This window comes from Pteropus medius, unplaced genomic scaffold (assembly GCF_902729225.1).
Source record: "Pteropus medius unplaced genomic scaffold, Ma_sr-lr_union100, whole genome shotgun sequence".
Taxonomy (NCBI): domain Eukaryota; kingdom Metazoa; phylum Chordata; class Mammalia; order Chiroptera; family Pteropodidae; genus Pteropus; species Pteropus medius.
The window spans coordinates 2,229,107-2,252,665 of NW_024352947.1; the positions used below are offsets into that span (position 1 = coordinate 2,229,107).

General features: G+C 57.3%; 1 long non-coding RNA gene across 1 annotated transcript in view; it reads right to left on the bottom strand.

Moving 5' to 3' along the window:
• Window positions 1-23,559, bottom strand: part of LOC120592551 (uncharacterized) — a 92,150-nt gene that overhangs the window by 10,436 nt on the left and 58,155 nt on the right. Inside the window, exon 2 of the long non-coding RNA XR_005650137.1 lies at window positions 22,400-22,614. This is a non-coding gene — a long non-coding RNA (uncharacterized LOC120592551). The remainder of the gene's footprint in view (window positions 1-22,399; window positions 22,615-23,559) is intronic.

Genomic DNA, 23,559 nt, shown 5'->3' on the forward strand with positions numbered 1-23,559 from the left:
GCGACGCTCGGCTCCGCCCTGCAGATGTCGCCCGGAGGAGAGAGGCCTGCCGCCCGCCGCACCGTGGGGACGTCTACGTTTCAGCGTGGAGGGGACTCGATGGAGGGCGGGCCGTGGGACGTGGACACACAGGCTTCGGCGTGTACGCGAGGTTCTCGCTGCCGACAAGGCGAGGCCAGGCTCTGGAGCCGGACCCTGCCACACGCAGCTGCACGACAGCGCTGCCCTTCCCCGAGGGCCCACGGCTCCCGCTTGTGACCGCCAGTCCGGCACCCCGGGGCTCAGCCTCCCACCGGGCCCGGCCCTCACGGAGCACTTCCTCTGCCCCAGACTCAACGCTGCTCACGCTTTTCACGCCAAGAACCTTCGCCTACACGATGAGATGAGGTCACTGTCATCTCCGTCTTACAGATGGAACAGACAAGGTCCGGGGAGGTGGAGCGCTAGGGAGAAACAACGGGCAACGGGGCAGGGCCCCCCACACACGGTGCTGCCCCCTGAGCCCCGGCACAGGCTCCATCCCTTTAATGTCTGTGCTGTGCCCCATAAATAAAGCAGGTAGCATTGTCCCCAAGTAACACAGGGGACAGCGGGGACTCTGCCGGGCTGAAGGGATTCGCCCTGAGTGTACGTCCTACGAGCGGCAGAGCTGGCGCGGGCTGGGCCGCCCCTGAGCCAGCACGGTGGCCTCTGCGTGCCATGTTGCCAGCAGCCAGCCCTCCTGGGACCCCGCCCTCACCCACCAGGCTGGAAACACGCACCCCCCGGCACCAGCCTCCTCCGCCAGGCCGAGGCCCACTTGTCGTCCGGCCGCCCTCCTTCACCCCTCCTGGGCTTTGCTCCCCGGCTTCCTCCCGAGGCCCAGGGATCTGTCCTTTCTGAGCCCTCGGGATGTGGCTCAGCAAAGCCTCCTGCATACGCAGAGCCACCCCCTCCCCGCCCGGCCCGTTCTGTCTGCCAGACCCCAGACCCCGGTCTGTCCTCACTGGGCAGCGCCGGCACCTCCCCGGCCCGGGAGACGAGGTTCCGCTCTTGCTGCTGGGGGCCTGCGTCGTGTGCTCCGGGACGGGTTCGAACCCGGCCCGCAGCGGGGATTCGCCCCATCCTTCCATCCGGAACCGCCTCCGGGGGCCTCAGCACCGCTGAATGCAGAGAAGCTCTCGGCTCTCAATTATTTTCAGGGGCCTGTGTCTCCCGAACCTGGAGCTTCTCCGCGCCTGGCCCATCACATGGCCCGGCCCACCAGCGGCAGCTCGCCACCAGGGTGTCTGGGACCCTGACGCTGCTCAGGCCTTCCCACTCGGGCCGGCCCACGGCTCCCTAACCGCTCCGTCTGCACCGGCTGAAGGAGACACGCCAACACGCGGTCCTCCCCCAGATGAGACGAGCTAAGGTGAAAGGTCACCTCGACGCCAAGCAAAAGTTCCTACAATAGTAGTTGACATTCACGGGGTGCTCATCGGTGCCAAGCAGCATTTTAAGCATTTTACCTGGACAGACTCTTCGAAGCCTTCCGATGGCAAAGGCACCATTGTCACCCCCTTCACGGCTGGGGAGACAGAGGCAAAAGGAGCTGAGTCACTCGTTGGAGCCCGGGTTCAAACCCCGACTCTGACTCGAGAGCTAGCTCTTAGGCGCCACCTGCCTCGTATGAAATAAAATTATGGTGCCAAGTGAAGAGTGGACTTTGGGGTCGGAATTCTAGTTTTGCTCCTTATTCTGTGACGCTGACCAGCTTAAGTTCTCAGAGTATTGGGTCTGTCACACGTAAAAACTGAGCTGATGTATCCGGTAAAGTTCATAAGAACGAAACAGAACAATGTGTGGAAGCGTCTGGAATAGTGTGTGATGTGGAGCAGGTGCTGAGTCACTGTTGGTTGCCTTATTGCCTCCCATTAAGACAGTCGAAGTGAAGCGCCTGCTGCCCTGGGGATCACTTCAGTGCCGGACACTTCAGGGTCAAGGGGGTTTAAAAGAGCTCCCGGAACATTCCAGAGGAACACCTCCAATGTTTTTAGGTTTTTTGTTTGGTTTTATTTCGTTTCGTTTCGTTTGTTTTTGTCATCTGACGTGGAGAGAAGAAAAATCTTGATCTTCCTCAAGATTGTGGTTGGATTAACCGTATCTGGTAACACTTCCTGTATATGTAATAAACCGTAATGGTTTTCATATAATGCATAAACCGTCAAATAATCCTGTCTGGCCCGCAGTCTGGTATTGCTAGCTTGTCCGTAAACCAACAGAAAACAGTCTGTTTCTCCTCCTCCATTCTCTGAGAGGTTTGTCGCCCGTGGTGTCCAGGCCCCGGGAGGACGGTGGAAACGCTGTGAGGGGTAGCAAGGGACCCTGCTCACAGGCAGAGCAGGCCCAGACTGTCTCGGTGCATCGACCGTGTGCTCCCTGCGGCAGGCCAGCCCCTCCGCCATGGCACAGATGAGTGTTTTGAGTTACTGAATGGAGGGATGGGTGTTAGTTACTTGGGCACAGAATAAGGCCAGGATGCTGAACTGCTTTGCAGAGAATCTGTGGCCATAATTCCGATTCCTTTTCCTCCGCTCGCACAAATCATTTAACCCCCTGAGGTCTATGCTTTAAAAATCACTTGTGAAGTGTGAATTTCACCACGAGTATCTCTGAAAATACAAGATAAATACAATTTTCCTTGCCACGGGCTATTCCCTCTCTTTGGAATGTAGCTGCAATGTTCCTCCCTCTTCCTCTTCTCCTTCCAGCAAATTCCTATGTATCCTTCAAGACTCAGCTTCGAAGCTGCCTCCTCCAGGAAGGCCCCCCGCTCCCCCGTTCCCCAGCTTCCTTCCACCATGGCTCTCTGGTCTACCTCTTTCATTATACAATGAACTCCTTGCCAGCGAAGCGGGTCCTGGCCACCTTTGCACCCCAGAACCTGGGCAGGCAGGGTGTGGCACACGGTGGATTCTCAATAAGCGTTCGTTGAACAAATAAATCATAAATCTGAATTCCATAATCCAAACCACATTTTCTCACTCGCTCGCAAGATGGCATAGAGATTACACCTCCAGAAATAAAACATCGGAGGTCGTGAGATCAGAGAGCTGGGTCATAAAGTAGGGCGTAGGGCAGGACTGCCACCACCCCAATACGCCAGGCCAACCGCGCTGAGTGACACAGCCACCTGGGGCGAGACGGCAGACTGTCTACCCCTTGACAGGCTGTAAAAAGGGACAGCGAGAATCCGTGCCCTAGTTTGCCTCCCGAGAGTGTGTGAAGTTCAACCACAAGAACATCGATAAATCCCAGGACAAAGCTGGAGGACAAAGTCGATTCCCCACCGGCCCGGTTCTGCAGGCCAGAGCTGCAGTCACGCTGGGCTTCCCAGCTCCCCCGGCCTCCCGCTGCTCCGAGGACAAATCCTGCTGCACCCACCAGTCTCGCCCTGTCTGGGGTTGGGGGGGTGGGGCGGTCTCCGTGGTGGGCGTGACCAGGGCGCCAGCGAGAAGGGCTGTGCCGTGAGCATGGATGGCGGTGGCACAGAGGCCGGGTGTGGGAGGCTGTGCGGAACGGCTGGCCCCATCCCGGTCCGTGGTAGACGCCAATGCAAAGAACTGACTATGAGAACACATTGGGATCATTGGAGAAATTTCAGTATGGATTGCGTATGGGATGATAGCCAGGAGGAGTCATTGGTATTTTTAGGCCTATAACCATCATATTATCACATCCGAGGGGGCCACATTTTCGTATGCGAAATCCAGTTTGCAGAAGTGAAAAGACGTGAAGGTTTTTTTAAAAAAAAATCAGAAAGAGATGGAGCAAACGTGGTGAGACCGTGAATCTGGGAGACACACGGGGAGGCACACCGCGCCCTGCCGCCTTCTTTGGCGAATGTTTGAAACGTCCGTAGTTTAGGAAGGTTAATGTTGAAAATCAGAGACATGTGGCAGAGGGACACCTGCAGCTGAGCCTCGAAGGGGGAGCAGGATCTCTCAGGTGGAAACGGACAGGAGTGTCGTTTGCAGGGGGACAGCCCAGCAGAGGCCCCGAGGCCAGAAGGGCTGGTGCAGGCTCGGGAGCCCAGTGTGCCTCTGCGGGTCAGAGTTGCAAACTCTGTCCGGGGTAGAGGTCACCCGTGTCGACTTGTTTCTCTAGGATGTGGTAGGTGCTGATCAACAAACGAGATAAAAGACCCCACAGGCACCGAGCCCCGAATGCAGGCCAAGGGGGCGGGTGCCAGACGAGTTCCCAAAACAACCTGTTTGTTCTAACCACAGTGACCCCTTCCACAAGGACGGTCCCCCGCACCCTTTGCCAACCGGCATTTAACCGCCCCTCCTCGAGGGTCCGGGCTCTGTGTAGACAGACCGCCAGTCCTACAAGGCTTAGCTGAGAGCCCTCTGCGAACTCATGGTTCCTATTTCTCCACTTCCTCTGGCTGCCCAGCTTCTCTAGAGAGCAGATTGGGGGGGCCGCACGAGAGCAAGCCCCCAGGACGACTGCCCCAGGCACATCTACCTGCTTTTGCCCCACCCCCAACTTAGATCCCTCCTCGCCTGGGGCTGTGTCTGGAAGGAAGCCGGCTACCTGTCCCCTGCCCGTCCTCTCCCAGGGGTCGTGGGAGCCTCTGCAGGGGTGGGGTGGCCCTTCGGGAGCTGCCACAATCCTACCACCTCATCTGCAGGCCTGATGTGCTTCTGGCCTATCCAGTTTTTCCGAAATCATGAAAAAACAAACCCTGGCCACATCTGCCGAGTGGCCTCGGTGTGCGCCTCCTGGCACGATGGCGTTTGACAGCCCGAGAAGCGCTCGGAAGTGGTCCAGGGCTCAGTCACATGAGGTGGGAGGTTCCTCTCCTACGGGCTTATCTTCGCTTTGCAGCCCTGGTTCCTAACTGCCGAGGGTTTTGCAAAATCAAAGAGAAAATATTTACAATGCGAGCTGATCTAAAAAGACTTAGACGGCGGCCAGCGAGCCGTCGGCTTGGCCCGACCACTTCCGCATGAGGCCTCCGAGCGGGGCCGGCCACGTGGTACAAAGGGCCTGGGTTTCAAGGCAGATGGAGACCTAAGTTCAAATCCTGCCTCCCACTTATTTAGGCAACAGAGTTAATCTCAGGTTATATTTTCTCCCTCAAAGTTTTTTGCAGACTAAATGGGATGGATTCATGCAAGTGAGAGGCTTGGCACGGAGTAGGTACGCTTGGCTGGCCCCTCCCCCTGCAGACGTCAGGTTCCTCCTTTGTTAGGTCAGGGGGCCGAGGACGCGATCGTCAAGGCCCCTTTTGGCTCCCATCCTGCCGTTTCGTGACATTTCAGGGCCAGTCGGCCGCTCCTCGGAGGACTCGCGTCCTGCCCCACGCCCTGGGCTCAGCTGGGATTGTAAGCGCATCGCGATGCGACAGGCCGGAGCGGGGCTCGGCCTCACATCCGCGCGGGCTCCCGACCGCCCCTCGCCCAGCGGGAAGGGCTGCTCTGGCCCAGGACGCAGAGGAGCTTCTCCTTCCCGGTCCTCCGGACTCTCTCGAAGGTCACGGGTTAGGGGGTGGGGGACACACTGCAGGAAACTCAGACGTCACCATTGTCCCGGTGGGCGGCGCAGTGGATGGAATGTTCCCTCGGACACACAGCTGGCATCCAGCCCCCTCCTCGCAGGCTGGTGGCTTGGGGCACGTCTACGCCTCCCGTCCCCACTCTCCGGCAGCCGTCTGCCCATCTACCCTTGGACTGCCCGGCGGGATTTTCTGATTCAACCGTGGATCTTGCAGAAGTGGTTCGGAAAGAATGAAACCCTAGAAAAATGTGTGGTATCGTGATGGCTCCAGTTCGGGTCTCCAAGCCAGACTTGCGCGAAGGTCTCCCCTCACCGGTTCAGTAACATCTCGTTGTCCTTTTCCCAAGCGGCCCCCCGCTGGCCAGCCCCTCTTCAGGCGGAAGGCGAGTTCCTCCTCCCTGGGCACTGAGCCCTCGTGAGGTGGCCCAGCCGCCTTCCCACGGGAACCCCCGTGCAGTGAGCCCCTCCACCAGCTTCTCATGACCTTGAGGTGGGTGACCAGATGCCCCCTTCCCCAGACTGTCCCGTTCATCCCTCCTGCCCAGAGCAATTATTAATATCATCTCGTTCTATCCTCGAAAGAATGTCTCAGCTCGTGCAAGAAAGAACGTGGTCACCGTGCCTCCAGGCCAAGTGGCACCTCTACCGATACGCCATCTAGCCGCGGCGGATGACTGCAGCATGAGGTAGTTTCAAGGTGTTTCAGCCCCTTTAGATGTCATCCAATGCAGATGTTACCCCTATGTCACCGTGCTTGTGGGGACATGGTTCTCCAGATAACACAGGGGGGGCAGAGCGCACCAGCCTCAGTGGGGGGCGCGACTCTGCTTTGTGGCCCCAGGGGGAGCACGTCCCTTCATCTCTTCTCTCCTTCCCTGGGCCAGCTCTTCATCCAGAGGCTCACGTCTGTCGACACCAGTGTGTGTGTGTGTGTCGGGGGGAGTGGGGTGCCCGCCCCCTTGCCCAGAGCTGCCCCTGCTGTGCCCCCCAAGGCCTCAAGCAGCTTCTGTCTGCAGAAGCTTCGTGCAAGCCAAGGACATTCTGTGCCAAGGAGACCAAAGTTTCTGTTCCCTGGGCTGATGGCTCTCGGCTGTTGTCACACCAGGAAAAGCGTCACTTGAAAGAAGGCTTAGGATGCCACAGATAGTTGAACTGCTGATGTTTTGACATTTTTTTCCCTCCGCAGCCAGCAATTCTGTGGTTTTTCTTATTGGGCTGGAGGGAAAACAATGCCTCCCAGAGCACTTCATGTTTGCGATGACTCGTGATGATCTGGCTTGCATCGCCGTGTGCCCTAGAGGTCTGTTAGGGACATGAGCTCCGAGCCCCATTTTACAGACGGGGAAGCCGAGTTCAGATACGGAAAAGAATCCTGGTCTCTAACTCCACCTAGCCAGGCAAGCTTCCTTCCACAGATAATCCAGGCTTTGACCAAGCTGTTGACACACACACACACACACACTCTCACACACACACAGTCACACACTCTCTACCGCTCCCCGGGGGCCTCACACGGGTTTCCTGCTCTGGTTTTACTCTCGATCCTCTCCTACTTCCTGGCTATAAATATACCAAGGACAAACATGTCCCTTCGTTCCGCCCCACCAGCCGAAGAAGCAGTTAATCACAGGCAGATGGCAGGGAGCAGCCAGCGAGGGCGAGGAGGTGGGCTGCTCAGGCCTGGACGGAGGCGCCATTTTCCCCGCATCAGCCCTTCACGGGCAGCCGCCATCCGGGGAGGCCAAGCCCCATCGCTCACGCTTGGTCCTCCGAAGGCTGGGGCCGGGCGAGCAGGGGTATAAAAATTACTGCCCTTTTAGACTCCACCCACACCACGGACTGGCTAAGGTGAGGCCTCGTATTGCCAACCACCGGCCCAGCTGCGAAAACCCACTCCGGCCTTTCCAGGTGGGGTTCGCGGACACACCCCAGAGAAGCCATTTCTTCTGCTGGTCTTCCTCTTTATTCGCTTTCGGAGTCAATTCTTCTCCCATCCCTCACAGGCTTTGAGTCAATGTTTCTTTTATTATTACAGTTGTTTTTCATTAAGAGACAACTATAGCAATAATATTATTAAATAGTAGTAATATTAGCAAGTGCTTACTGGGTGCTTGCTACGGACCCAGTGCCCTGTGTGTGTGATCACAGTAACCTTCTCAGCAGACCTAGCGTGTAGGTCCGTCCCTCCCACGGACGTGCCAACAGCAATCAAGGCGCGTCTACAACAGGAAGGTGCACACGACCCACGCGAGAGACGCGTCTGGAGCACCTGGCTCAGGGGACCAGGGAGACTGCACCCCTGGGCCACACAGGACACCTGCTACATAAGGCCACGGTACTAAGACCGGGAGACGTAGCAGTTCTAATATAGAGACACAAACACAGGGAGGCAGCCAAAACGAGGAGACAAAGAAACGTGTCCCACATGAAAGAACAGAACGAAGCTCCAGAAAAAGAGCCAAACAAAATGGAGACAAGGAATCTATAGGATGCAGAGTCCAAAACACTGGTTATGACGATGCTCAGTGATCTCAGTGAGAACTTCCACAGAGACATAGAAAACATAAAAATGGACACAGAAAACATAAAGAAGAACCAGTCAGAAATGAAGACTGCCATACCCAAAATGAAAAATACCTCAGAGGGAATCGACAGTGGGTTAGATGACGCAGAGGATCGAATCAGCGATTTAGAAGAGGAGGTAGCAGAAAAACACCCACTCAGAACAGCAACAAGAAAAAAGAATCCAACAAAACGAGGATACTTTAAGGGGCCTCTGGGACAACATCAAGCGGAACAACATTCCCATCCTGGGGGCACCGGAAGAACAGATTGAACAAGGGGTTGAAAACTGATTTGAAGAAATAATGGCAGAACATTCCCTCACCTGGTGAAGGAAACAGACATCAAGCCCAGGAAGCTCAGAGATGAACAAGATGAACCCAAAGAGGCCCACGCCAAGACACATCATCATTAAAATGCCAAAGGCTAAAGACAAAGAGAGAATCCTAAAAGCTGTAAGAGAAAAGCAGTCAATTACCTACAAGGGAGCTCCCATAAGACTGTCTTCTGACTTCTCAACAGAAACTTTACAGGCCCAAAGGGATAGAGGTGAAATATTCAAAGTGATGAAAAGTAAAGACCTACAACCAAGAATACTCTACCCAGCACAGTATCATTTAGAATTGAAGGACAGATATAGAGCTTCCCAGATAAGAAAAGCTGAAGGAATTCATCAACACTAAGCCAGTATTACAGGAAATGTTATGAGGACTTCTTTAAGAAGAGGAAGACGAAGAAAAAGATCAAAAATATGAATAATAAAATGGCAATAATCACATACTATCAAAAACTAAAGGTAAATGGATTAAATGCTTCAATCAAAAGACATAGGATGGCTGAATGAATAGGAAAACAAGACCCTTACACATGCTGCCCTTACAAGACCCTTACAAGAGACTCATTTCAGATCCAAAGACACACACAGCCTGAAAGCAAAGGGATGGAAAAAGATATTTTATGCAAATAGAAACAAACAAACAAACAAACAAACAAACAAAAAACTGCGGTAGCAATACTTATACCAGACAAAATAGACTTACTAACAAAGACCATAACAAAGACAAGAAGGACCGAGCAAGTCCGCTTCTGGGTATTTATCCAAGGAAACCCAAAAACTAATTGAAAAGACAAGTGCATTCATAGGTTCATTGCAGCATCATTTACAATAGCCAAGATATGGAAGCAACCTAAATGTCCGTCAACGGATGAATGGATAAAGAAGCGGTACGTATATACAATGGAATATTACTCAGCCATAAAAAAGAATGAACTTTTGCCATCTGCAACATGGATGCATCTAGATGGTCTTGTGCTAAGTGAAACAAGTTACACAGAGAAAGACAAATACCATACGATTTCCCTACATGTGGGATCTAAAAAACAAAAAAACAAAACAAACTTACGGATACAGAGAACATTTTAACGGTTGCCAGATGGGAGGGGTGTTGGGAAATGGGTAGAAAAGGGGGAGGGATTAAGATGTACAAATCGGTAGTTACAAAATAGTCACAGGGGCGTAGAGTACAGCACAGGGAACACAGTCAGTAACAGTGTGATAACTCTGTACAGCGTCAGCATAGGGAACACAGTAACAGTGTGATAACTCTGTACAGCGTCAGCACAGTGAACACAGTCAGTAACAGTGTGATAACTCTGCACAGCGTCACGTGGGAGCTAGGCTTACCGAGGTGATCACTCCATAAGTTACATGAATGTTTAATCACTCTGTCGTACACCTGAAACTAATATAATATTGCATGCCGACTATAATCGAAAAATTAAAAACTATTTTTAAAAATTAAACTGACATTTAAGTGTTTATTAATTCATTAAAAAATAACAGTAATAAACATACTACATGCTAACATCAATATCATATTTTTACGAAAGATTATTTCCCCAAAAAATTAGTAAAGAGAGTGGCATCGTTTGGCATTTTTATAAACCTTTTTAGTGCCTAGCTTAAGAGCTAAATTCTCATTTCTGCCTCTGAAGTCAGTCTGTCGCACTGTCCGTCGTGAACGCTGTGAGCACACCCCCGCACACTCACGAGCGTGAGCGTCGAAAGGAAAATAATGCCTTAGCACTGCGCGGATAGTCTCGACCTCCCCGAGGCCCCCCGCGGGAGTGCGTGTTGTTCCCTCGGTGGGAAGCCACGGAAGGGGTAGGTGGGGAAGACACATTCGGAGCCACAGAAGGTGAGGGTGGGAGCAGAGAGACCGGTGAGCAGGCTCTGCGGTACCTGAGCCAAGGTGACGGTGGCCTGGACTGGAGGCCGCCAGAAAACCGTCACGCTCCAGGGGACGCTAGGCGCGTGGATCAAAGGCCTGAAGGGGAGACATGCGGAGGAGAGGGGAGGCCCTAGTGCCACGCAGAGAGGGGCCTGATGCCGGCCAAGGACCCCAGAGGAAGAGCCACCCCGGGTGCCTGGCCGGCCATGCCCTGCCGTGTCCTGCCGTGTCCAGGGCTATGGCCGAGGCTTAGGCGCTGGGCTGGCCTGGGCCGGAGAGAGAAACCTGCCTTCGCCACCCACCCCCGAGCAAGAAGAGCAAGACAAGCCTGGGCCTCCCTGCCCTCCACACACATGCCAAGGCCCTGGAGCGTGTTGTCCAGCTCGTCCCCATGTACCTCTGGACGCTGGCGTTAGCGTGCCCTGGGCACACAGAGACCCAAAGCCAGGAACCAGCACCTGCACAGAGTCTGCATGAAGTCTCGAGTGCTTAACGCCTGCACTGACCTGCAGCCTCCCACCGCCCCGTCCACGTGCCACAGCCACTGCCGCCCCCAGGCCCCTCCCACCTCGTCTGTGCCTGTGGTGACTGCCACGTCGCAGCGAGTTGCATGGCCAGCCCTGTCCTCCCTCCCTGTGCCCGTAGCCTTGCCGTGGGGGAATGCTCTGGCTTCAGGCTTGGCCATGTGACTTGCGTCGCCCATAGGTGCGTGGACAGAAGGGCCAGCTTCCGGGCCTTGAGGGTTTGACAGGTTTCTACCTCCTCTTCTGTGTCTCTGTCCTTGTCGGAAGAAGAGCCTACTGCCAGGTCCTTGCTGCCCCCTCAGCTGGGACCAGGGATGGACAACCGTGGAATAAAATCAGCTCGGCCAACCCCTGCAGACCTACAGCCTGAACCCGGGCCACCCAGCTCCCCTGCAAACCCATAGGCATCAATGCTCATTGTTTTATGCGACTGAGGTCTTTGCAGTTGTTACGGGGCCATAGCGAGCCGATGCACCTGTCTCCTCACCTGGGGTCTCTGACACCTGTGCTGTCTGAAGCCAGGGCCACGTTTATTTTTCTTCTCGTTTTCCCAAGAGATGTGAAGGAATGCACAGACGCATACCTAGACGATTCCAGCAACCAGCCCGGCCCCTGGGAAACCTGCCCCACAGGTGATCACGGAACAGACTAAGGCTGCCCAGTAGGTACCCCAAGGACAGACACACACAGGCACGGCTGGGCCAGTGCCAGGCCAGCCCTCAACACTGGCAGCTGGCCACACGACGCCTTCTGGGACCGTATCCAGCTGTCCCTTGACCAAACTGGCACCTCAGCTCCCCTCAGGCCCCTCTCAGTGGCAAACCCCACGAGCCGCTGGCCATTTTCTTTGTCAAACTCCCCTCACTCTCTGAGGTGGAGGGGGCCAGGGACTGAGTGTCTGTGTCCCCCTCGGGTCATATGTTGAAGCTCTACCCGCCCCCCGGTGGGACGGTGTTAGGAGGCGCGGATTCGGGAGGCCATCCGGGCATGAGGATGGAGCCCTCGGGAACGGGATTAGTGCCCTCGCAAGAAGAGACACAGAGTCCGCTTCCTCTCTGCCTGCCACGTGAGGACACGGCAGGAAGATGCCACCTCCGAACCAGGAAGCGGGTCCCCGCCGGACGCCAAACCTGCCACCACCTTGGTCTCGGGCTTCCCAGCCTCCACAATGGTGAGAAGCACATTTTCGTGGCTTCAGCCACACAGCCGTCATCTGCTATGGCAGCCCGAACCGACTAAGTGGCGCGAGGTGACAAGTACTCCACGTCGGTCGCATTGGTCCAAACAGAAGGAGGTGAGATGACCAGGCGGGGCCCTGCCGAGAAGCACGGAGGCTGGACCGCAGCCAGCCCAACGTCCCCAGCGATTCCAGTCCTGACGTCTCTGAGGAGGGGTGACAGGGCACCAGCATTGCTGAGGGTCCTGACAAGGGACCCCACAGCTCAGGGGTCAGTGACATGGAACATGGGGCTCCTGAAAGAGACAGGCTGAGGGGCGTATGGGCAGAAAGATGGAGCCGACCGCTCTCGCCAGCTCCGTGGTCCCCAGGCCGCTACCTCGGTGAGTGCAGAGCCCCCACCAAGGGTCGGCAGCCCAGACCGGGGTCCGGGAGGTGCTCCTTCCTCTGCCACTCGCTGCCAATGCCTCTCGGATGTCCATTCACAGAGAGGAGCGAAGGGAAGGCGGACAGCCCGGCCCTGCCTGGAATGTTCCATCTCATTAGCATTCGTGGACGTGGACCACTCCTCCAGGTCCTGCTGCAGCCTGTGTCGCCCCAGACGGCTTGGAAGCTGTCACACACCACTCTGCAGGGGAAGCACCATGTCTGAACCTCAAGTTCAACCTTGGCGGTGAGGCAAACCTGACTGCGAAACAGACCCACTATTTCTGGACATCAGTTGAGGGGCCATGCTTATAAATTAGCTCTCTGTCACTCCAAGGGCAGTTCCGCTCCTTGGAAGGCCGTCGTGAAGTCACTTTCCTCCGGTTGGGGATTCGTGTCTATTTTAAGCCGATGAACAGCACCATGTCTAACCTGGATTGATAAAGACAGAGCTAACTGGTCTCGAGCTACGCACGAGTCCAGGGATGTCGTGCACCGCAGCCACCCAGCGGCACAGGGAACCGGGGACCCGAAGCGCCATCCTCTCAGCCGACACGGAGAACTCGGCTGACCGTGTCGCAGACGCAGCAGAGAAGGGCAGACCGCGTCCCGCACGGGGAACAGGTGCGGCGCCTCCGCACTGTCTTGCTGAGGCGGGTGGATGCCCCCCGCCGGCTGGGCTCCTCTGTACAACGGTTTCGGTTTCGGCTCTGGCGACCCCCGGGCATCGGGGTCAAACATTCACCAAGAAGCCAGAGGTCGCGCGAACCCCCTCGGGTTTTGGTTGTTTTGATTTTGAGGTGCAGAAGCTGGGAACCGTCACATAACGAAGGGCAGATTCGAGCCCTCGTCGCCGTGAGCCTGCTGCCCGTGCAGCGGCGAAGCCTCCACAGGAGGTGAATCAGGAGAGATGTCACCCTCTGTAAAAGCGGCACGTTCTGTCCCACAGGGGCCGGCACAGTTAATGGGGCTGCGGAGAGCGCGGGCATTTCCACTCAAGCTCAAGGAACTCGCAGGTAACGTTTCAAGGGTGTTTGGAGCACAGGAGACAAAGAGAGAACTGGGAAGAGAGATTAACCCCTTTGCCTCCACTGCGCTTTTGGCCTTGACCTCGTCTGCTACAAATAATGGCGAAGGAACCATCGAAAAGTTGGGGTGGTCCACTGGGGGGTTCCACGCGCTGTGCCCAAAGGCTAGGCTCAGTCGCGAATAATTCCCGTGCCGGACCACGTCGCACGGTGCATCCATCCTTGCAGACTTGCGTTAAATGAAGCAAGTATTTTTAACTGTTCTGCTCAAAAATAAGTACTGAGTACCTGTGTGAGGCTTAGTCCAGGTCCCGGGAGAGCCCGAGACCAGGAGAGCCCACAGGGGCGAGTGTGAACAGGCAGAGACGCAGGACTAAGGGGCTGGGCGGGGGTTTTCAGAGACACAGCGCCCGGGGTGGGGCAGGGGCCTCTCCAGGCCTAGGGCGTTTGTCTCTCTCTTAACAAATCTAAGCCCCGTGTGGACACAATACGCCACGGTTCTAAATATCCCAGCCAGCCTGTAGCAACAGAAGCCACGTGCACAGGTCACCAAGCCCTGGCACACCGGTGGCCTCCTGGGGACCGTGCGGAGACCCTTAGGCTGGACTCCTGCCAGGGAACAGCAGGTGGAGGAGAGCAGAGAGGGGGGGCTCGCAGTCAGAAAGCACCAGCCCCCCACACACACACACACACACAGCAGCCCCGGGGGAGAAGCCGCGGGGTGCCTGAGAAAAAAGAAAAGCCAGGGAGTAGAGCCATGACAAGCGACAGAACCCCAAGAAGCAGCGGGCTCCGATCCAAACAGAAACAGGAACCAGAGAAAGTTTGCTACCCAGCTGGCCCCGAGCAGCCCCGAGGCTGGCCCGGCCACGCAGACGCCCTGGAACCGGCCCTCCTCGGGGCTCTCGTTCGATAAAGCGGGGACCCACCACCCGTTTCACAGATGGGGCCGGGGAGCCGGCCCGCCACCGGCAGCTGGCAGCCCCGTCACCATCGTACAGCCCACGTCCTCACCGTGGACCCCGGGCCCTGGGTTGCCCTGAGTTCAAAACTACAGATTTTTGAGTCCAAAGAGTTTCTAAAACTACTAAACCAAGACATCAAAATATGCTCCAAACAGAACTGTCCTTTCATCCCTTTCTGGAAACATCTATAGAGGGGACCGCCAGATAGCCCGTGGGCAGGGGCGTGCCGAGGTCAGCCGGAAGGGAAAAGCCCCTCGCCAATCACCGCCAGGAGGTCGGCCCTCCTCAGTCCCGGACCCCGCGGTCCAAGCGCCTCGTTTCGGTCCCAGGGTGTGACATGAACTAGATGTGCAGGGACACTGAGCTCCGAGCTGGGACAGACACACACACTCAGCTGTGACCTTTCACCCGAGAACCGCAGGCGTGCAGAGGGCAGACCGGTGACCCTGAGCAGGGGGGACTCGAGGTCACAGACTGTGCAGCAGAAGGAGCTGGAAAGAGCGTCTAGTCCCAACGACCCTTCGTTTTGGGAGGCCCAGGAAAGTCAATGACTTTCTCAAGGTCATAGAGCTCACATCCGAGCTAATGACCAGCCTGCTTCTCGCCCCCGCCAGGCCCGGTTGGAGGTGAGGGAAGCCAGCTCCCCTCGCCCTCGGCAGCTTCTCCGAGGGCAGCAGGGGACACACACACCGGGGATCCTGTCGCCGTCAACGAGGAGCTCTCCCGGGGGTCCTGGCGCCACGCGTGGACTGCTGCCACGTTCCACCAACGGATGGTGGGAAGCAGGGCCGGGAGGGGGCTCCAGGGAAGCGAGGGGGGGGGCTAAGGTGGGGTGGGCAGAGATCACATGACCTGCAGTGCGTGTCATGTGCATCCAAGGGGAGCCTGGCAGACTCCACGCCTTGAGGCGCTTATTTCGCGCGACTCCATTGCAAATCCGAAAGCGGAGCCCTTCATCGAAGGTGATCAGAGCCACAGCTTGATGGCTTTTGGGGGGTTGCGGCGGTGGGGGGGGGGCGTCGAGGGCCGTTCCCCGCAAAGGAGTCTGAGTCACTTGCTGGGGCGACGCGATGGCCTCTGTCCTCGTCCGGGAGGCCGTTACACGGGCGCATGCAAATGTGACGGTTCACGGGGCTGTGCACGTCCTTTCTGCACGTTGTAGTGGGTGGAAGCTGTGCCCCAAATGACATATGGAACCGATGGAACAGACTGCAGCAGGAGGCGGCGGCTCTCCACTGCCCGGAGGTGCCCGGCAGAGGCTGTCTGGGTGCCCACTTAGGTTTGAGCACTGGGGGTGGGGGCGGGGAGCCACACGGCTTTCAAATATCTTGCAGCCACATCTCCACACAGCTCCTAGGTCCTCCCAGTGGCCTCCTGGGGACCATGGCTCCTGCGTAGAAGCCTCTCTCCCTGTTCCCACCGAATCACATACCCCCAGTGGCTACAAGTGACGCCTCCAGACTCGTCCCCTGCCCCATGCCCAGTCTCCCTCCCAGATCTTCCCTAGATCCGCAGGCTGTCCCCAGCCTTCTCCGTGTTCCAGAATGTCCCCTGTTCCATGGCCCTCCATCGCCCAGGAGAGGGACAGTGGTTCCCAGCTTTGACCCCCCATAGCACAGGCCAACCCTACCTAGCCCAGGCAGCAGCCCCTGTCCCCTATGTACCCCAGAATCCGAAGCCTCCAGCTCAGACCCAAAGGCCCCGTGCTTTCTTAGATAAGGCCATTCCAGGGTGGCCTGACACTTTCTCACAGGTACATCCTGACGGGAGCTCAGACACCCATTTCCACAGTGACAGGGCAAACTCCGCAGACACGCTCACTTAGACATAGAATCGCATGCTGCTCACCCATCCCAAACTCTGCATCGAAACCAGTTGGCCAAACGTCCTTGTCCCAAAAAAAGAAAGCCATAAACGTTGTCCCTCAGTTTGGTGATATAAGTAAACATAAATTCAAAGGCTTTCGCTCCGAGGTTGCTCAGTCTGAGCGTTTGACCATAATCAAGGATCGATCTGTGATGAAGCTTAAGTGGAAGGATTTGTGAAGAACAAACGTGGTGCCAGCGATAAATCAGGAATTAGAGAAGTGATAACAAACACAGCGACTGTAACTCCCCTGTGCCTCCCCGGCAGGCCTGCAGACAGCGCCTCCACGGGCGCCTTTGTCATTTGTCAGGGCCCTCTTGGGAAATGATAGTATCTGTAGGGCGTAAGTCACAGCCAGAGGGTTGAAGGGTTCGATACCCCACACACGCCTCTGACAGCTGGGCACCCCATGGGGAGGCTCCGCCCAGCCCTGTGGCACAGGTGGGCTCACCACAGGGCCTGCCACCGGTCACTCAGGGGGTGCTCTGGGACTCCCTGCCATGTGTGTTTCCCCACTCGAGTCTTCCGACCAGGGCGATGTGAAATGACCCCACAGGGCCCACGGCGAGTCAGCACCAAGGCCGGGGGCAGGTCTGCCACACGCGCCCAAGGCTGGGAAGGGACCGCCTACCTCTCACATAGAAGAGGAGGCTGGTGTGGCCGGCGGTGCCACATCAGGAAAAAAGTCAGTTTCTCCTAAATGTCCCCGACGGCTGCTACCTTCGTCCCTCCGGGGTCTCCCTCCGCGTGGTGGCCGCCCTGCCCCGGGAGCCTGAGGAAGGTTCTCAGTGCTGGAACGTGCTAGCTTTCCCCCGGTGCAGGACGGCCCTGCACGACAAGACGGTCCAGCACGACAAGAGACATAACCCAGAAACATCTGACTCGGAGCGGGCGAAGCCATCGCAGACTCGGGCTACACCCCGGCCTCCCCGAAGCGGGGACAATGGCTACAGGGGAGGAGAAGGCAGGACAGCGGAGGAGGCCCTGGCCGCAGACCCCAGTGCGGCGGCCAGCCAGCCTTTGGGAGGGAGCCACCTCAGATGTCCACGTTAAAACGATGCCACGACATCTCTTTGTTTCCACTGAGGTTTGCACCGAAAAACAGCTGTCAACAACGCAGGAAGACGGCGGTTTATTCCAAGTCTTTCTTCTTTGCGAGTGTCCTTTTGTGCACGTTGTCTCGCTGTCGGCAGCAAGTACAAAATAAAGGGACACACACTTACTCCGAAGGGCACAGTATTTCCGAATCCATGCCAGCCTTTGTCTTGTGCCTGCAGCCGAGGGGTCGAAGGTCCTTTGTTAAGAAGACAAGAGTTCTTAAATGCACTGCTGAAGGAGGGGGCTATTTAAAGCGCCTTCTAGCATCTTCTGGAAGCCTCCTTTGGTCTTTACAAAAGTTTCAATAGAATAAATGGCGCTCGCCAGGGGTCGGGGGTGGGGGAAGGAGGTTAGAATTTAATGGGGACAGCTCGTCAGTCTAACAACGAGAAAGCTCTGGAGGCGGACGTGCTGATGGCTGCGCAATAATGTGAATGTACCTAATGCCGCCGAACTATACCCTTCAACATAAGTGCGCTTTACCACAATAAAAACCATGCGAAGAAAGGGTCGGTGCAATGAAAAAAAAAACTGTTGCCATTGCCAAAAAGAATCTACAAGGTTTTACCAAAGGTTTTACAAGTTTATTCTGCTGTTCTGCTAAATATTTAAGACCAGCCCATCGATTTTACCTAACTACTTGCTGCACTCAGGCACCTGACGTGCTGAGCACCCCAGGGAGAGCTCGCCCACCCCGGCCAGGCCCCATCAGCCTCGCAGTGACACTCTGTCCAACGCCTCTCTCCTGCAAAGCACACTCTCCAGACACTGTCTCCCCATCTCTCATCAGGACACCTGAACCCACCCCGAAGGGCTCAAGTGACCTGACCAATGAGATCACAGTGGAAAGTCCAGAGCCAGTTCTTAGATGTCCCTGCTCAGCTGGCCAAAGCTTCTGGTGCTGTCAGTCAAGTGGGTCCAGGCAAACGTTCCATGGACGACAACGGCCGCCACGCCCAGCGCCTTGCGTGAGAGCCGCAGTCAGCTGACGGCTGGACGATGCTCGAGGAACCAGCTGTGGGCACACGGCTCTCACCTGCTGTCCAGAAGGAGGCCCCACGAGACTCACCAGCTGGGGACGTCACGATGGAGGAGGAAACGAGAAACCCACACGTTGCTGGAAGAAACTGTGCTTTCCAGTTTGGAAGGGTTTCTCGTCCGTCTCCACTGACATTCGAAAGTGACTTCAGAGTCATTTTTCCACGGGACGAGCTATGTTGTCTTTCCAGGACTTTGCCCAGCGGCAAACCCCAAAATAATAAGTATGAGTTACGGCTCACCTCCTGTGTGCCAGGTGCCTTACTAGAGGTCTCTCGTGGTCTCCACGACAACCGTGCGAAGATTTTTGTCTCCATCGATGGGATAAGGGAACCAAGGCTCGGGGACATTAAACGCCACTCCCCAGGTCACACAGCTTGAGAGGGGCAGACCCAGAACCAAACCCAAAACCACGCCAGCTCCGAAAAGAGAGGGAAAATGCTGCCAACTCACACCGTGGCAGAGTCCGTTTTTGACACCAGACACTGGGACATTGGAAGCCCTCTGGGCAGCTGTTTGAAACGTTCTGTTCCCAGAACAGAAGCCATTCTGGACGCTAAACACTCCGCGGCCCGCTCTGGAGGGACTGGCATCTAGCGGGCCCTCGAGAAGGATGGTCACTGGACTCAAAGTCAAGGGCTGTTTGAGTTAGTTGGTCGGATGGGTCCCATTCAACAGTTCTGAGAGCGGAATGATAAACCACATGTGAGAAATCAGCACACCCACTGGAAGACAGCTCGACGGAACGCGGCAGCCCCAAGGCAGAAGCTGCCCCCTACACCAGAGCCCCCACGAGGGACAGACCGCACCGTCTGGGCTCAGGCACGGTGCTGGCCCGGCCGCGTGGGTGGCGCCCCTTCACACAGGTGCTCCTGCGGCTTGCCTGGCGACTCACAGGCCCGTCTGCCGGCGAGGCTCCCCTGCCCTTCCACGGGAAGCAGCTCTGCCCGGGGCCGGAGGAGAGCAGACAGCAGAGGGTCTGCACGTCTGCTGCCCAGGGAGAAAGGCAGCCCTTCTGGGGGAGGGGAGGGGAGGCGGGGGGAAAGCAAGGGGCTCGGCACCCTGCAGCCCCCTCACGTGCGGGCGGCTCAGTTGTCTGCCGGCCTCGACAGCCCTCCTATTTGTAATTCCTCCGAAATCACGTGCAGGGACAAGCGAGCCTAACCAGGCGAGCAGAAGAAATGACTTTGAAAGGTGAGGTCTTGAGAAATATTTCTATTTCAGGGGTCCCCAGACTCCACTATGTATCAGAAGCCCCTGGGGGCTCGTGAGAACAGGTTGCTGAGCCCCGTCCCGATTCAGGGGTCCTGAGAGGGCCTGGGAATCTGCGTCTCTGACAAGTTCCCACTGATGCTGATGCTGCTGGTCCAGGCGTCACACTTAGAGAACCACTGTTCTAATTATTTAAAGTAGGTGACTTAAGGACATGAGAACATTGCTCTGAATCACATGGATATCACTATCGATGCCTCCCGTGTGCCGGACACCTCGCTGCCCCGGATGTGGACAACACTCCTGCCAAGAAGGAATTCACGCCCCTGCATTACGAGGAGAACTCTGGGTCTCGGGAGTCAGGGGCCCGCCCAGCGCTGCACGGCTGATAACCGGCAGAGCGGAGATCTTAGTGGGGGTCAGGGAGGCTGCGAACCTCCTTCTTCCCACCTTCTTTCCTGTCCCCTGTGGTGACCCGGGAGCAGGCCCAGGTGGAGCGGGAGGAGGGTACACACACAGCAGAGGCATCAGACAAGACGCTGCGTATTGACAAAGTCGAATGCCATGCCGGCTGACAGAAAACCCAGCCTTGCTGCCCACGGCAGGGCCGGCCCCCTTCGAGGGCGTGAAGGTCACGGGCACTTCAGGTCCTTAAGCCTTGACAGAGGCCACAGACTGAGCCGGCCTGGCAGAAAGAGAATCAGGGGACAGGTAGACTCTTGAGTTACACCTGTCCTCAAAGAGACAGTGCCTCCCCTTTGAGTCTCAGGGATGCTGAAGATGCTGCCTCCGGGGCGGGGGGAGACCAGGTCTGTGGGACACGGTGGGGGAGGCGCCAGTGCACTGAGAAACTGTGCTGCCCATGGGCCTCTGCCAGTGCGGAGAAGGGGCAGCACCGCTCACTCAGCACCTGCTGGGAGCCGGGCCCCTTCTCACGCCGGCTGTCCATTTCAGGGGTAAGGAAACTGAGGCTCAGAGACGTTATGTAACTTGCCCCAGGCTGCACAGCAAGCAAAACAGAGAGACGGGACTTAGACTCGGGTCGCACAGGACGCAGCGCTTGCCCTCAGCCTCTGACTGACGGTCCAGCATCTCGGGTCCCGAGCGGACGCGACCCTCTCGTCCAGCCCCTGCGTTAGATGCTTGCACAGACTCGTTAGACCGCCACGCGTCCTGCCCAGGGCAACCAGCCGAACCGAGGCTCCGCTCCTCGCGTGTTTACAGCGGAGCCTCGGGGGCCCCTGGCCTGAGGGCCCCGCTTCGCCTCCTCCCCCAACAGTTCTCTCTTAGCAGACTCGGGGGATGAACACCCTCACCCCTTCCTGCCGATGGGGAGTGCGGCCAGCCCGTGTGGTTCGGGGGTAGGTGAGACCAGGCCGCCGGCCGAGTCTCCCCTCCCCCACTCTCCTTCCCTGGCCGGGCGGGATCTTCACCCTCTCAGAGCTGCTCTCTCCCCTGAGTCACAGTGTCCCCAGAGCCAGAAGCCCAGCTCTGCAGAACCTGGGGCAGGAGGGAGCCCCCAGAGTCACAAGGTACCAACTCGGGCATCGCAGTGCCAAGTCCCGCCTGCGCCCGACGCCCAGCACACCTGCGCGTCAGGTCCCCGCTAGACACTGACCCATGGCTGGCATGGCAGCCGCCAGGCCCTGCTCAAACGCCCATGGGCTCCTCCGATCAGCCTCTGATGCCCTGTCTGAGCCACGTCTTTTCCCAAATGGCTCTCAGAGCTGCGAACTCTCAAGACTACGACTTCGTAAGGCCCTGAACCCGGGAGTCCTAGGGCAGGCTGTGCTCGGCCTGAGGGCCTCGGTCAGCTGCCGGAGGAGTCACCTCACCAGACGGCAGAAGGCCAAATACTTCCTCGCTCTGGAGCCTCCGTCCGTTCAGAAACGGGCCGCTGGTCCACGACACGGGCCTTGTCACATTCCCCACGACGACCTTCCGGTCTGAACATCCGCCGGAGTAAACGCGCGGCGACACGCTTACCGCCTTTACGCGCTTACCACCTTTACGCGTTTACCGCCTTTACGCGTTTACCGCGTTTACGCATTTACTGGCTGTGCTGGGGCGTGTCTTGCTGGATAACAAGATGTCGTGCGTCTCAGTGTAAACACAACCGAAGGCAGCACGCGGCTCGCGAAGCACTGCTCACAGCCACCGCCGGCCCCGGCTCCCGCTCCGCGATGCCTGCCGCCCGCAGCGCAGCCGTGGGGGTCCGCCACCCCCCGTCCCCCCGTGTTGACCAGCCCCACCGAAGCCGATGCGAGGGAGGCACGTGGGTCCGGGCAAACCGAGCTCCGGCACGGGCGCTAAACCAAGCCGAGCCATTGCCCGAAGTGAAATAGTGAATTGAAATGAACCCGCGGTTTCTGCAGGTGGTGTTCGGCTAAGGCAGTTTATAAAGAAAATCCAACCGAAACATCTGTGAAACAGAGAAACGAGGTTTTCCTTGAGAAAACGGTGCTTCTGTGCGACTTAAATGCATTCTGAACACATCGCCGGACAGACCTAACCTCACCGCACAGCGCGCGGTGCCCGTGTGCGGGAGACAGACGAGCGGGGGGTCATTACACCCACGGGTCTTCACGCTGAGGGCTCGGTGCCTTTCAGATGGTGAGGCGTTGCCGGGGTGACCAGAGGGGCCGTCTCCCTGCGGGGCTGGTTACGGAAGCCCAGTACTCCTCTCCCCGGGGACCCTCCGTCACCGGACGCCCACCCAAGGTGCCGTGCGAGCCTCACCACCTACCTGTGCGTTGACTCGTGAACCTCACTGTAAGCTCCTGCTAGGGGGAATGTCTGACTCAGGCCGTGAGACCCTCAGGGGCTACGATTTCAGGCTTCGTCTCCATCTTTTTGCCGTGGGCGGTGGAGTGGGGAACGGATGACCACGGTCAGCCAGGAGACGGATCAGGCGTCCGGGTGAAGTCGTCAGGTGGGGGATGAAAACATGGAGCTCAACATCTGGGAGAAAAAAGACACAGTAAACAGGAAGTGAGGTCAGAAACAAGGGGGGCGAGGTCAAGGCCGGATGTAGGATCACTGAGCCAGGATGGAGCACCACTGAGCCAGGATGGAGCACCACTGAGCCAGGATGGAGCACCACTGAGCAGGTCCCTGGGGCAGGACCCAGGGACAGGCCAAGAGTAGCAAGGAGGCCCTGGTGGTTGTCTACACACCTGGCCTGCCACCTCCTCGCTCTGTCCTGGCCGACTGGTGAAGCCTCACGTCCAGCCCGTCTTTATTCCTGCAGGACCTGCCGCCACCGCCCAGACACCTGAGAAAGGCTGTCGCTACGACTATTATTCCACCATCGTTCCCCTGTCTCAGCGGACACAGCTTCCCCGTCACAGGAAGTGCAGAATAGGCCAGCGGAGCTTTGAAATCAGCAGGAAGACAGGCGGAACCACCGCGCCGTTCTGTGACCCGCTAAATCCACCAGAAAAACACCACTGGGAATGAGCACCGAGCGCGGCATTCCCACACCGCGTGGCAGCCAGAACCGCACGGGGCAGAACCGAACCAACCAAGGAGCAGAACCGCCCAGGGCAGACGAATTGAGGAGCAGAACCGCCCAAGACAGAACCGAACTGAACCGAGGAGCAGACCTGCCTGGGGCAGAAATGAACCGAGGAGCAGGCCAGGCCTCTGGAAAGCACCTGGATGGGCAGAGCTGGGCCAGGGCAGCCGCCAGAGCTGAGAAGAGCCGCCCCAAGGGGGAAATCGGCGTTGGGGTCTGGCTCTGTGCGAGTGGCCGGCGCCACCAGGAGACTCTGGGAAGGGACCCTCCCCTGAGCCCTGCGGCTTACACAGCTCCACACTCACAGATACAAAAAAAATGTCACTTGACTGATGCACCCGCGGGCCCCTCAGTGCCGTGCTCAGTGCTGACAGCCTCACTCACAGCCC